Source organism: Barbus barbus (genome assembly GCF_936440315.1).
Source record: "Barbus barbus genome assembly, chromosome: 2".
Taxonomy (NCBI): domain Eukaryota; kingdom Metazoa; phylum Chordata; class Actinopteri; order Cypriniformes; family Cyprinidae; genus Barbus; species Barbus barbus.
This window is the reverse complement of record NC_136730.1, coordinates 24,114,136-24,126,681: the sequence shown is the minus strand read 5'-3', so window position 1 is coordinate 24,126,681 and position 12,546 is coordinate 24,114,136. Positions and strand designations below refer to the sequence as shown.

The window sequence follows — 12,546 nt, the reverse complement described above, 5'->3', positions numbered from 1 at the left end:
TCCTTGTGAAAACAGAGTTTTTTGAAGACACACTCTATTAAGTGGATAATTTGAAAAAGCTGTTTCGCATTGTAGTGTGGACTCTAAAATGGAGGTATTTAAAACCAATGACGCATGTTTAGTCATGTAACACATATTGTACCTATAGATATCTATGTTTTTACCCTTATGTGCCTGTTATGTGCTATTCACTTCCACAGTGTTACTTTGTACAATATTCATATTACTCTCCTGCAAAGATGGCAATTGTTGTTCTGCGGCAAAACATAAGGGCAATTGACCCTGTGCAAAAACCCGCCCTCCTTAGTTACTGTTGCTATGTCAAACAATGGTCTCACAATACAGATCATGTTCTCACGCCGTAAAAAAATGCATCACAGAGCAAAGAGGAAACTGACAATGTGCCGACAGACAATACAGAGCAGGATACTATATAACAGGATAATTTTATTTATTTATTTTTAAGAAATTCAGACAATAAATACCGTTTTGTGACTCTTTATTGTCGTGACAGATCACTGTTGCACCTCGTCACGACGTGAACCGATTGTCTTACTCTTTTTATATTTACTTAAAGCATGAAATAAACATGAATGAACATCAGAACGTATTTTATTTCAACAGCGGAAAGACGTCAATACACACAATTTTTCAAGTTAAGTCCACCAAAGCTAATCTGCTAATCTGATTTGTTTGGTGGGCAAGATGGTGGATTCAGAGTTATGATTGGTCAGATCACATGTCAATCAAGCTCTTTGCGAATGGTCAATTGCGTTTTAGAATATACATGTAATGCCAATTGAGTGCGACCTGGACGCACCAGTAAGTGGTGTGATATTTTGCTAATAAAATGAACATGCCAGATGAATAGTATGAGAAATTCATTCTGTCTGGTCTATCTGTAACATCTAAGTGAGCTTTCATTACATATGCATGTGCTATAAGACGATTTTCTGGTGTTTTGGTGTGGATGAGAAACTTTTGCAAGACACTTTAAAATGCTAGTATGGACAGAGAGCATTCTGAAATGAAAATGCTGTTTTAAATGTATCTGGATTACTGTAGACATAGCCCAGATGACTGCTATAACAAGAATGTTCAATTTAATACTGACAACAACGGCACGTTAAAGGACGGCGTCAAATCAGTTTTAAAGATGACGATGTTTCAAGTGTGGCAGCTAATGTGACGTAAACTATAGCCAGAGATTGATGTCAGCTCAAGGAGAAGCTATTTGAACTGCTGTAGATATAAGATATGACAAGGCAGCATCACAGGTGTGGAAATATTTGCAAAAATCAACCAGGCGGACAGCTGTGGCCTAAACCAGTCTGACACTGTCAGAACCAATCATTATCACACAACACAGTTACATGAAATGCGCTTGAGAACAAGGTCAAGGTCACAGGGTTACGTTTAAAGTGACTATGTCAGTATCTTTTACCTCACTGTTAACAAACTGTGAACCCTACTGCTGCTGGCAGCCGATATAGTGTGCAAAATGCCTGATCAAAGACTATTCCTCAACACAAACATCCAGCGCTAAAGACTTCCCCCATAGAACTAATTAAAAAACAGAAGTGAACAGAACTCTTCTCTGGAGCTCCTGCTGAGCTAACATTTTTGTTTCTTACTTGACAGAACAGAGGTGTTTCACCTCGAGAGGTTTAAATGAAAGCGGGAGGGAAGGCTGGGCAGGGTGGGGGAAGTGGGCTACCGCTGATCATTATGCCAGGCGTCATGTTTCCAACACATCACAGCGAGGTATCATGGCAGGATGAAGAACTAGAGGAAGGTCTGAGGAACAGCATCCTACAAACAGCCTTTTAAATTTAAACATGATGATAGTGAACATGACGGATTGAGCTTTTCAAAGTAGAAATTTGAAAGAAAATATCAAATACTTAAAATGTAAATGTATTTTTTTGCTTGTTAACCCCCCACAATCAGTATATAATAAAAGGAAGAGAAAAATAAAATAAAATAAAAACACTGCCATGTTGTCATTTCGAATATTGTTACCGCTTGTGCTTGTTATCAAACTTATCCTATCCTAAAATTATTAATACAGTTTACAGTATCACTCTAACATGACAGATGGTATAATCACAAGAAAGGCAGTGTTTTGTTATTACTGTTCAAAATTTGCTTCATTATTACCAAAACATCCTCACCTTAGCAAAATTTAATTGATAAAAATACTAAAAAGCCATGATTGCTTTTAAATCTTAATCGAATTCCTAATACATGCCATTCATTAAGAAGAGTCGAGTCTGTTAATTAGAATACTCAATCAGACAATCATGGCGTTCAGCGTCTCAAAGTGGAGTAAAACTCGGCAGAGGTCATCAGCGGAGTTGGTGGAGCGAGCGCCAGAAACAGCCAACTCATTAAGTAAATCCTCTTGTGGAGAGTGAAATGTTAGAGGCCTCAGAGGAACATTATGTAACTAATAAAGCTAATTTGGAGGATTGTGTGGCACGCTGCGCTTCGGTTGCCAAACGTTTCGCTAATGATGCTAACTTAATCGGATAGCTCATTTAATGCCACTGATTAGCTGACAGGACTAACGCCGCTGGTGAAGGAGGAGTGTGGATAATAGAGAAACATGAAGGGAAGAAAAGGTGGAGAAAGAAAAAAGGGACAATATTTCAAAACTTCAAATCTAATTGATATTCAATCAATGATTCTGGCTTTTCCATAATAAAGTATTCCTAAAAAAGTTCCAAAAGTTTGGTCTAATAATTTTTTTAATGTTTTTTAAAAGAAGTCTCATGCTCACCAAAGCTACATTATATTGTGAAATATTATTACGATTAATTTTTTTTTTTCTATTACAATACATTTTAAAATGCCATTTATTCCTGTGATGCAAAACTGAATTTTCAACAGTCATTACTCTAGCCTTCAGTGTCGCATAACCCTTCAGAAATCATTAACAGAAAAAGAAAACAAGGTGCTTTTCAAGACAATTTAAATATATTAGGCATAAAATATCTTGACATCAACAGCATCATCTGCCAATCTACTGATAATGGTATATCTTTGATGATGTACAAAGCTTGTAGAAAGTCAAATTAGTTTTGAGGCAATTCTAAATCTCAGAATAAATCAAATTCTTGCCATGAGGGAAAGTGAACTGTTTCCAAGTTTGGAAATGAACAGAAAACATTGTGACTTTCTGTATCCATTTGGGATCATGAGTCATACTACGTGCAGACATTTGCTGTCACATTGAATCACGATTAAAGGTATGAGAACACCCTGTGTATTTGGACGGAAGCGCTGGAGGAAGACAGTAATATCTAAAAACGTACAAAAGCATCAATGCATTGAAGAACGTGCATGCTATTTTTCAAAGCCATGTACATGTCCTTGTCCTTGATGTTCAAAAAAAATGTTCTTTTTTGCTTGTTGATGGATCTCTACTGAAAATAACCCACACTTTGACAGGCGTACTTGATTTCTGTGCTTGTGTAAAATCCTTCAGACCACCACTAGAGACACAGCGGGAGGTTAGCATTAGCGTCAAACATCATTTACGTGAAGTGGTGTCATAAATATTCTCTGACAGGTCTTCCAAAAACTAGACATTGACCATGACCGGCACCTTTAATAGACTCCCTGCATTTTAAACAGGCATTTTATCTTGCACTGGTGAACTGACAATGACGTGTTATATTTGTTATTTGTACTTTTAAAGTGAAAATTGGTTGCCATTCACCATTCAAATAATGTACTTCCCAAAATATACTTGGTGAAGCTGCTCAAATCTGCTTGTGATAAACCTGTGCCCGCTATAGTAAATTGTAGTACTTTTCAAATCTACAATTCAAATAAATTAAAAGCGAACAATATTCATAAAAGCAAACAATAGTCAATCAAAAACATTTTTCACCTTTGAAAGTCTATAGCAGAATAGCACTCCTGCAGCTCAAACAGTAGAGCATGGTGCTAAAAACATCAAGATCATAAGTATGACTCCCAGGGAATGCATGAACTGATGATAGTCAAGTAAGGTCAAATCAAGTCACCTTTATTTCTATGGCACTTTTTACCATACAGACTGCAGCTTCACAGTAACAACCAAGAAAACAGCAGAATCCAATTCTGTGTAAGAGGTTCTAAAAAGACAATAGTGTCATTACTCAATTATTATTCGGTTCAAAGTTTAGTGTTGTTTTAGTTCAGGTTAATAACAGTGCAAAGTTATTTATTCAGCTTGAGTCAGTTCAATGTTGATTCAGTTCAGTTCAATAACAGTGTCAATGCTGCAAGATGCAATTTAGCTATAAAGCAGCTCTACAAAAGACAACAGCGTCATTATCCAACATAATTCAGTTCAAGTTTGTTCCCATCAGATGGTGTCAGTGCAGGCATATTGATAATATCACTCAATATTAAGTTAATTTTAAACCACAAATACGCAAGCCAAAGGCAATGGTTGCAGGGAACCAAAACTCCATCAGATGACAGAAATAGAGAAAGAAAAGCATCTCAGTCAGAGATCCAGTTCTCCTCTGGCCTAAGCAAACAAACACAGTATGATAATGATTGGGGTACATTAACTCTTCCTTTCCCATCTAATGCAGGTGTATAGTCTGTCCAGCAGGTTGAAACAAGAAGGCAGAGCTTCTGTTTTTAGTTTAGTTTAGAAAGGTTAACCAGTAGTATGAGACTGGAATATTAGTGGTCATAAGCACAATGATTGTGCCCCTTGTTAAAGTTGGCGTTGAGATCCTCGTCGGTCCTGTCATGACGTGTTCCTAGGTAGCCAAAGGGATATGTGATACAGTACGTATCTTATACCTTGAGTAAAAGTCAACTACGTTTTTATAAAAGTGTCTGCCAAATGATGTAAATGAATGGGTATGCTTAAACTCAAGGACATACAGTATGAACAAAAGTCTAAAAGCTTGAGGGAATGTTTTTCATTTCCACAAACAACTGTTAATGTCTATGACTTTAGAAAGGACAAACTGTAAATCAAAATATGTAAATGGTTAGTAAATCATGTAACTGAAAGAGTGCATATAATTTTTGCCCATTGGAGAGCATCCAATATCCTGGCAAATAATGTGGCATTTCTTGAACATTTACACTTCAACTTCAACTTCAACGTTTTATGAACTACAGTACATTAGAACAGCAACTAATTAGTTACTCATTCGAGAATTCTTAAAGAACGAAACCTTGAATAGGGTCCAACATCTTTGCTGACTCATATTTGCGTCAGTTTTTAAACACCCTGTACACCATTAAGATGCACAAACAGGTTGAAGTAGGCCGCGAGGAGCCAGGTATCAGAACTGAAGAGGATCTGTGAAGTGTTTACACCAGTGCTACAACAGTACAAGCTGCTTCTCTGCCACCGTGCAGATACCCCCTAATCTAATGATGCTAATTTCCTTTCATGCTTTGTGCTTGTTGTTGTGAAAATTAGACGCATTTTAGTCCTTCTGCATTTAAGAAACAAGACGCTCTGGTGCTGCATGCTGGTAAATGTCTTATAAATGCATTTAGGTCGAATTCACCCGTTGTAATGAAATGCAAATAACAGTGAAATGTAGCTTGTTATTTATTCCTAAGCACTAAATCAAATATTAATTATCTCAATACAACATTGTTTTATGATATTCGTAACAAAAAAATGAAAAAAGGAATATGCCGTTTGAACAGTCAAACAGAAAACAAAACCGAAAAAAAACTGAAAGTACACAACAGCCTCAACAATTGGCTTCTACCTTTGAATCATTAAAATAATTTTTTGGCTGAAAACCCCATAGTAAAACGATTCAAAGACCGAAATGAATACTAAAGAGAATGCCAAATTAGTTATAAATAAACTCAACAAATGCTGAAATTAGGAAAAAGTAATTTCCAAGTGTGTGAATGTTTCAGTGGGCTCTGTGTTGGCTCAAATATCAGAAAGTGGAAGCGAAACCAAACCACTCAGTTTAGTAAAGGTCGTCTATCAAAATTCTCTGCACGAACAAGGAGACTTGCGAGAGAAGCCACAGAACAGCCTAAAAGATCACTTTGCAGGTTCAGTAGCAAAGAATATTAAAGTATGTCTGAATTTTGCCAAAACCTTAATAGTGACCTGAACACAATGAGAAAAGAGTTGTGGTCAAATGAGACATAGATCTTTCTAGGGAAAATCACAGTGATCCGTGCAAAGCAAGTCTAACACATTATAAACTTCAGAATGCAGCTACTGTACAAGGATGTGTGGTTAACTGAATTAAGAACAAAATAAAAGAATTGCTAACCTGATGATACAGAACAAATTGCAGCAGATTAATAAATGCACTTGTAATAAGAAATCCTATTACAATATTTCAATATAGTTTTTGATATAAACTCAATGAAATGGCCACTCCATTCAGAGATGCCTTAAATGTATTTGGTAGTTATTAAGCCACTGCTGATTAATGTACACCCCTCATATTATACTGCTGGGTGCAATTAATTCTCACTAATGCCTTCTCACTTACTATTATGAAAGGCTATCATACGGTTTTTATTGCACATAGAGCAGGAAAAGGTCATGAGACTTCATAAATCAAATCTGACTATTTTAAGGCACATCATTCCCATAAAGAGAATGTTTATAATATGGCTAATAAATATGTTTGTGTTATATTACTTGTCATGAATCTGGTCCATGAACTTCCGTTAACTCACCACCAGAGGTCACTCGCTCACCACATGGACTCTTGCGCCACACTAACTGTTGCACGCCACCTCAGACTACAATTCCCATCATCCATTGCACTGATCACACAGCTGATTGCACTGATCACACACCTTACATAAACCATGGACTTCCTCTTCCTCTCTGCTGAGTATTGTATGCACTTATCGCTACCCTAGCTGATAGCTACCTTACGGAGCCTTTCGTAGTTTTCTTAGTCTTGCCTTGCCTGTTTTGATTCTAGCTTGTGTATCTTGGTTTAACCCTTTACTCTGCTGTTTTGGATTGTGTTTGCCCCTGCCTGGATTATTGCTCGTGTACCTGGTTCATCTCTCTTTGCCTTGCCCTGTTGGATACTGTTCGCCGATCGAAGACCCACGCTTGTCTAAGGAATACTCTTTGTCTTGCCTCGTCTATGTCTGTTTGCTGTGTATCAGCCAATGCTTGTTTATAACCATGCTGTAGTAATGAGTGGGGTGGGGCCGAGAGCCGTGGGAGCGGAACGAGGCCGGTGGAGTGAATGATAATGAGCGACACCTGCGCCACTCACCGGTCTCGAGTCCCACGGAGGAGCTCCGGAAGGATAAAAGGAGGAGTGATGACAGTGGAAGACGAGAGAGGACCAGGCCTGGATTTTATTTTGTGTTTTGTGTGAGGCAGTCGTCCGTGAGGGGCTGCCGCTGTACTTTTACGTTTGTTTATTTTGGTTATTATATTCTTTAAATGTTTGCCGGTTCCCGCCTCCTTCTTCCCGACCAACGAACTTTGTTACACATGCCTTTTAATAAAGCTTTGCAGATGGATCCGCACGCCTCACGTCTTGTTCGCCCCGTTACAGAACTAGATAATGACACAAATTTGATTAATAGAAAAGACTGCCCTGCCTTTTTTTGTGAGAAATTATGTAGGGTAAAAATTTGCCTAAAAATTCTGTCATTATTAAAAACTGACTGAGGAGCAGTGAGTCAGTCCATATACCTATACTGCGCATCTGAGGGTCTTGAGACTTAATTACGTGAAAAGGCAAGGAAATGTAGAAAGAGCAAACCAACAGTTTCTTCAGTCGGTAGGGGAAGGTTCACAAACCAGTTAACCAAAAGGAGAGATCATTTGATGGAAGCCAGCAGAGAGAAAAGAGGGTAACACTTTAGAATACTGTTCCATCATTAATGAATAACTACACAAGAACACATGAGTAACGCAATATTAGCACTCTAGTAGCTACTATATAGTAACTAACAAGAAACTCTGATTAATGAATTAGTAAGTAATAGTGCTTAGTCGAATGTGGTAGTTCACTATTAGCTAATCAGTAACTATTTTTTCATACCTCCCTAAGAACTATTGTATACAGATTCATAATTAATATGAATAATGCATAATTAATTCTAAAGTAAAGGTCATGGTAACCCACTAGTAATGACTCAAGCATTACCAAATTCTTCAGAAGGAATTACTAATTATTTGGATCAGTATTCTAAAGTGAAGATCGTGATAACTCCCTAGTAATTACTGAAGTCATTGTAAACTTGTTTTGGTTAGTAATTCATTTTGCTAGATTTGGTAACCCTTAAATCATTACTAGTGGGTTACCGTGATCTTCACTTTAGAATACTGATCCAAATAATTAGTAGTTTCTTCAGAAGGATGTAGTAACACTTGAGTCATTACTATCCAAAACCTTACATATATCTCAAAAGCTTACAATAGCGTCAGTCAATATTAGGGAGTTATGATTTAGATCACTTTAGAATACTGATCCAAGTAGTTAGTAGTTCCTTTAGAAGAATTTGATCATTCTTGAGTCATTACTAGTGGGTTACCATGATCTTCATTTTAGAATTAATTATACATTATGCATAATTCACATTAATTATGAACCTGTAAACAGTAGTTCTTAGTAGTTCTCCAGGATATATAAAAAAATACTAGTTATTGATTAGCTATTAGTTAACTACCAGTTTCAACGGAGCGCTACTACTTACTAAATCAATAATCACAGTTTCTTGTTAGGTAATAGTAGTTACTACAATGTTAATAGTGCATTAGTAACTTGTTCCTGTGTAATTATTCATTAACAAAGGATCAGTATTCTAAAGTGTTACCTAAAAGAGAAATCTCGCTGAATCCATGTGTTCACGAATGTTACAATCACTACGTTTGTCTTGATTAGCTCTGGCATCTCTCAAACTGAACACAACCATCGATCCTCCAACCCTCCCAAAGGACATTATCTCACCGCTACCCTGTAAATAGCATATCAACATTCAAGCTAACCAGAACGCTTCTATTGTTTACAAATAGCTAAAAGGATTTGTGCAAACTGTCAGGACTTCACAGTACAATACATTATTTTATAACACTTATTTTTGAACCTATACTACTGTTTCAAAAAGTTTCGAAAAGATTCTCATCAAGGTTGCATTTATTTGATCAAAAATATAGTAAACCAGAAATATTGTGAAATATTATTACAACTGTTACAATTAACTTCTATTTAAATATATATAAAAATTTAATTTATTCCTGTGATGACAAAACTGAATTTTAAGCAGTCATTACTACAGTCTTCAGCGTTACAAGGTCCTTCAGAAATCAGTTTAATATGTGCATTTGGTGCTCAAGAAGCATTTCATATTTTTTAAAAAGTTGTGCTGTGTAATTATTTTGTGTTAGGAATCTTTGATGAATAGAAAGTTAAAAACCACATTTATCACACAGGCTATTTTCTCCTAACAGCAGAGCTGAATCAGAGGGAAGCATGACCCAACACTCATGGAAAGCCCTTCGGGATGATCTGTGCGGTTTGCTTTCAGAAAAATATGTATCTATAATTTCAAAGACTCAGTGTTGCAAGGGGGCCTGGTCAGCTGCCAACTTGAGGCTGGGAACACAGAGATAATTCTGACTTGTGCAACTATTAAACAATCTGGTTAGATACAGACATGACCAAAGCAGTCACATAAACATTATGAAACAGGAATCATGCTGCACTCTTAGAAATAAAGGTTCCAAGAGGGAATATTCACAGAGATGCCATAAAAGAACACTTTTCAAAGAACCTTACAATGCACATTTCTTAAAAGAACCACTTTTCTTACATGTATAGAACATTTTAATAATCTAAAAAATTATATTTTTGTAATCCTTTTACACTATAACAAACTTTTGCACAACAAAGAAATTCCATGGATGTTAAAGATCCTTCATGGAGCCACTTAAAGAAACTTAATTTTTTTAAGAATGCAGTATGATTTCTAATATTGAGCAGAAACACACTCAGGCACACACACACACACGGAGGGAAAAACTCTCATTTACACCTTCAGAAACATAGACAGAGCCTTGTGCCTGTGAGTACTGGGCAGCAGTGCTGTAATTGGGAGCATTTATCTAAATGACACCCTCATGAGGACCGTTGGGACCAGGCTGAGATTTCAGAACACCAGTGACATATTTTAGTTCTACTTTCTTTCTCTCGCTCTCTCTCACACTTTCTCACAACATTTCTTATTCCTGCATTAGATATAAATATGACAGGAAGCACAAGATTTCTGTGGAAATTATAGCAACAAAATAAGTATGAGAGTTTTCTTTGTGAAGGAATATATAATAGTATATAAGTAATAATTCATTTTAAGGCCCACTCTAGACTTTAAGACAAATCTTTACAAAATCAAATCACTGACTGCATGAAATGACATGATATATTGATTCATGGTCAGTAGCAGACAATAGACATCAGTAAGATAGAGATCATTTTATATTACAGACATATTGGTCAATAAAGCATAAATATTTAAAGCCTGCTTCAGCGTATATTTGTAGTTACACAAACCAATATATTTCACATGAACATGAAAATATACCAACCCTTCCAGATGGTTGTATTTAATATTGATATTGCTCAAGAATGTATTGAGTTTTAACACTCATTTATCAATTCCATTCAATAACGTGAATGATTTATTTTAAAAAGCCTTAAAATCGCTTTAATATTCTTTTTATATACTACATCATATCTCTATAACATGCTATTGATCTGTCGGGTAAACACTTGTTCTGTGATACTACATAATTCTTCTATTATCAGCTACCATATAACCTTTAACATCATCTACTGCACAATCTCTCAGAATCTCTGTTTCCCTTATCTTCGAGATGCTAATGACCTTGGACCCTCGATGGAGGATCTGAAAGACAATTTGTGTGCTACTGAGTTCAAGGGTCATATCGCTAGGGAAAACTCCCCATCATGGCCCCACCGGACAGCTGGGAAGCAATCGTTCAAATATAGGAGAAATGGCAGGTTCAGTGACAGACGGGAAAGCAGTTAACAGCAAGTCAAAGCTTTCCTGACAAAGAGAGTGTTTCGGATAGACGGATACTTTGAAGGCAAGATATATTTTATACTAACTGTGTGTGAGTTTGTGTGTGTGTTTGACTGTGTTCTTTGTTTGTTTCCCTGTAATTGTTTACGAGGAAGTACTCTGACACAAATCTCTCTGTTTGCCTGAGGAATCTACAATGTATCATCCGTAACACTCTCCACAATTTATCTAATCTGAGAGGGAAAACACAAACACTTAATGGGAACTAAGCTTAAGGAGCTCTGTTTCAAACAAGCTATGATAGAAACAAACAGAGCAAAAAGTAAACCGTCTCACAGAAACTGCTCATTAATATACCATAATCTTAAAGCACATTATTCCAATGGGATCAACATAGAAATCTAAATTCACAAATGCTTTATGTACGAATCCAATACAAACATAATACATCTGATATGTAAATCATGGTCTCAAAGATATTTCTGCTATATGACAGATAAATAACCATGTAATTACACATATAACTATTTCATCGCTCCTGTCTCTGACATTTTGATGCTGAATAAATTAGCCAAGTATAAATATTGTAAATGTGATGGTGATTGACTGATGAACTGAAATGACATGGTCTTCGCATCTGCCCTGTTATATCACCCCATGCGTCCACTAAACACTCAAGAAATGTGCCCTTTGCAGCTTCTTGTAGCCGTCCATTAGCTACTGCACATTATGGCAGCCATTAACATTTTACAGTGCTGCCCATGTTGAAAACGGAGATAGCTGAAAGCATAGTTGGACTGAAAACCTCATTCTGTCACAAGCTTGTCTTTCATAAGTGTGAAATTTATTGGGTGGGATTTAAAAAGGCAGCTCATTTATGAAATTGCATTAAAAGCACACTTGCTTTTATACTGGACTCATAATGTCTAAATTTGCCGACAGCTGGCGCTTCTGGGCTGTGTATGCGAAAGAGATAAAACAGTTTTTGGCCCATCATCAAACATACCATCATTTGATGTTAGCTTATTTTTATGTGGTAACACCATACTCTAACAAAGCAAAGGACAACTAGAAAGAATAAAACTAACATTAATACCCCAATAAAAAACGTCTCAGGTTACGTATGTAACCATGGTTCCCTGAAGGGAACGAGACGCTGCGTCGAAAACGCATATGGGAACGCCTTCAGCGTGACCAGGCTCTGAATATGATGTGTAATCAGTCAAACAAGGGCGAGGCGTCACGGGCGGGGTGACGTCACGACCAGGAAGCATATAAGCACGTGCGGCGGAGCCGGCTTCAGCTTCAAGTCATGAAGCAAGCGCTGGCAGGGATGCCGGAAGTGTGGCAACGCGACGCAGCGTCTCGTTCCCTTCAGGGAACCATGGTTACATACGTAACCTGAGACGTTCCCTTCCAGGAACTTCGAGCTGCGTCGAAAACGCATATGGGAACGAGATACCAACGCCGCCAGACTGACAAGTCCCTGCCTGGTGTCAGGACGAAAGGACAGAGGAG

General features: G+C 37.1%; 1 protein-coding gene across 1 annotated transcript in view; it reads right to left on the bottom strand.

Annotated features, from left to right (window-relative positions):
- sorcs2 (sortilin-related VPS10 domain containing receptor 2) overlaps nucleotides 1-12,546 on the bottom strand; it is a gene marked incomplete at both ends in the record, with an annotated part of 173,342 nt that overhangs the window by 78,752 nt on the left and 82,044 nt on the right. The window lies entirely within an intron of this gene.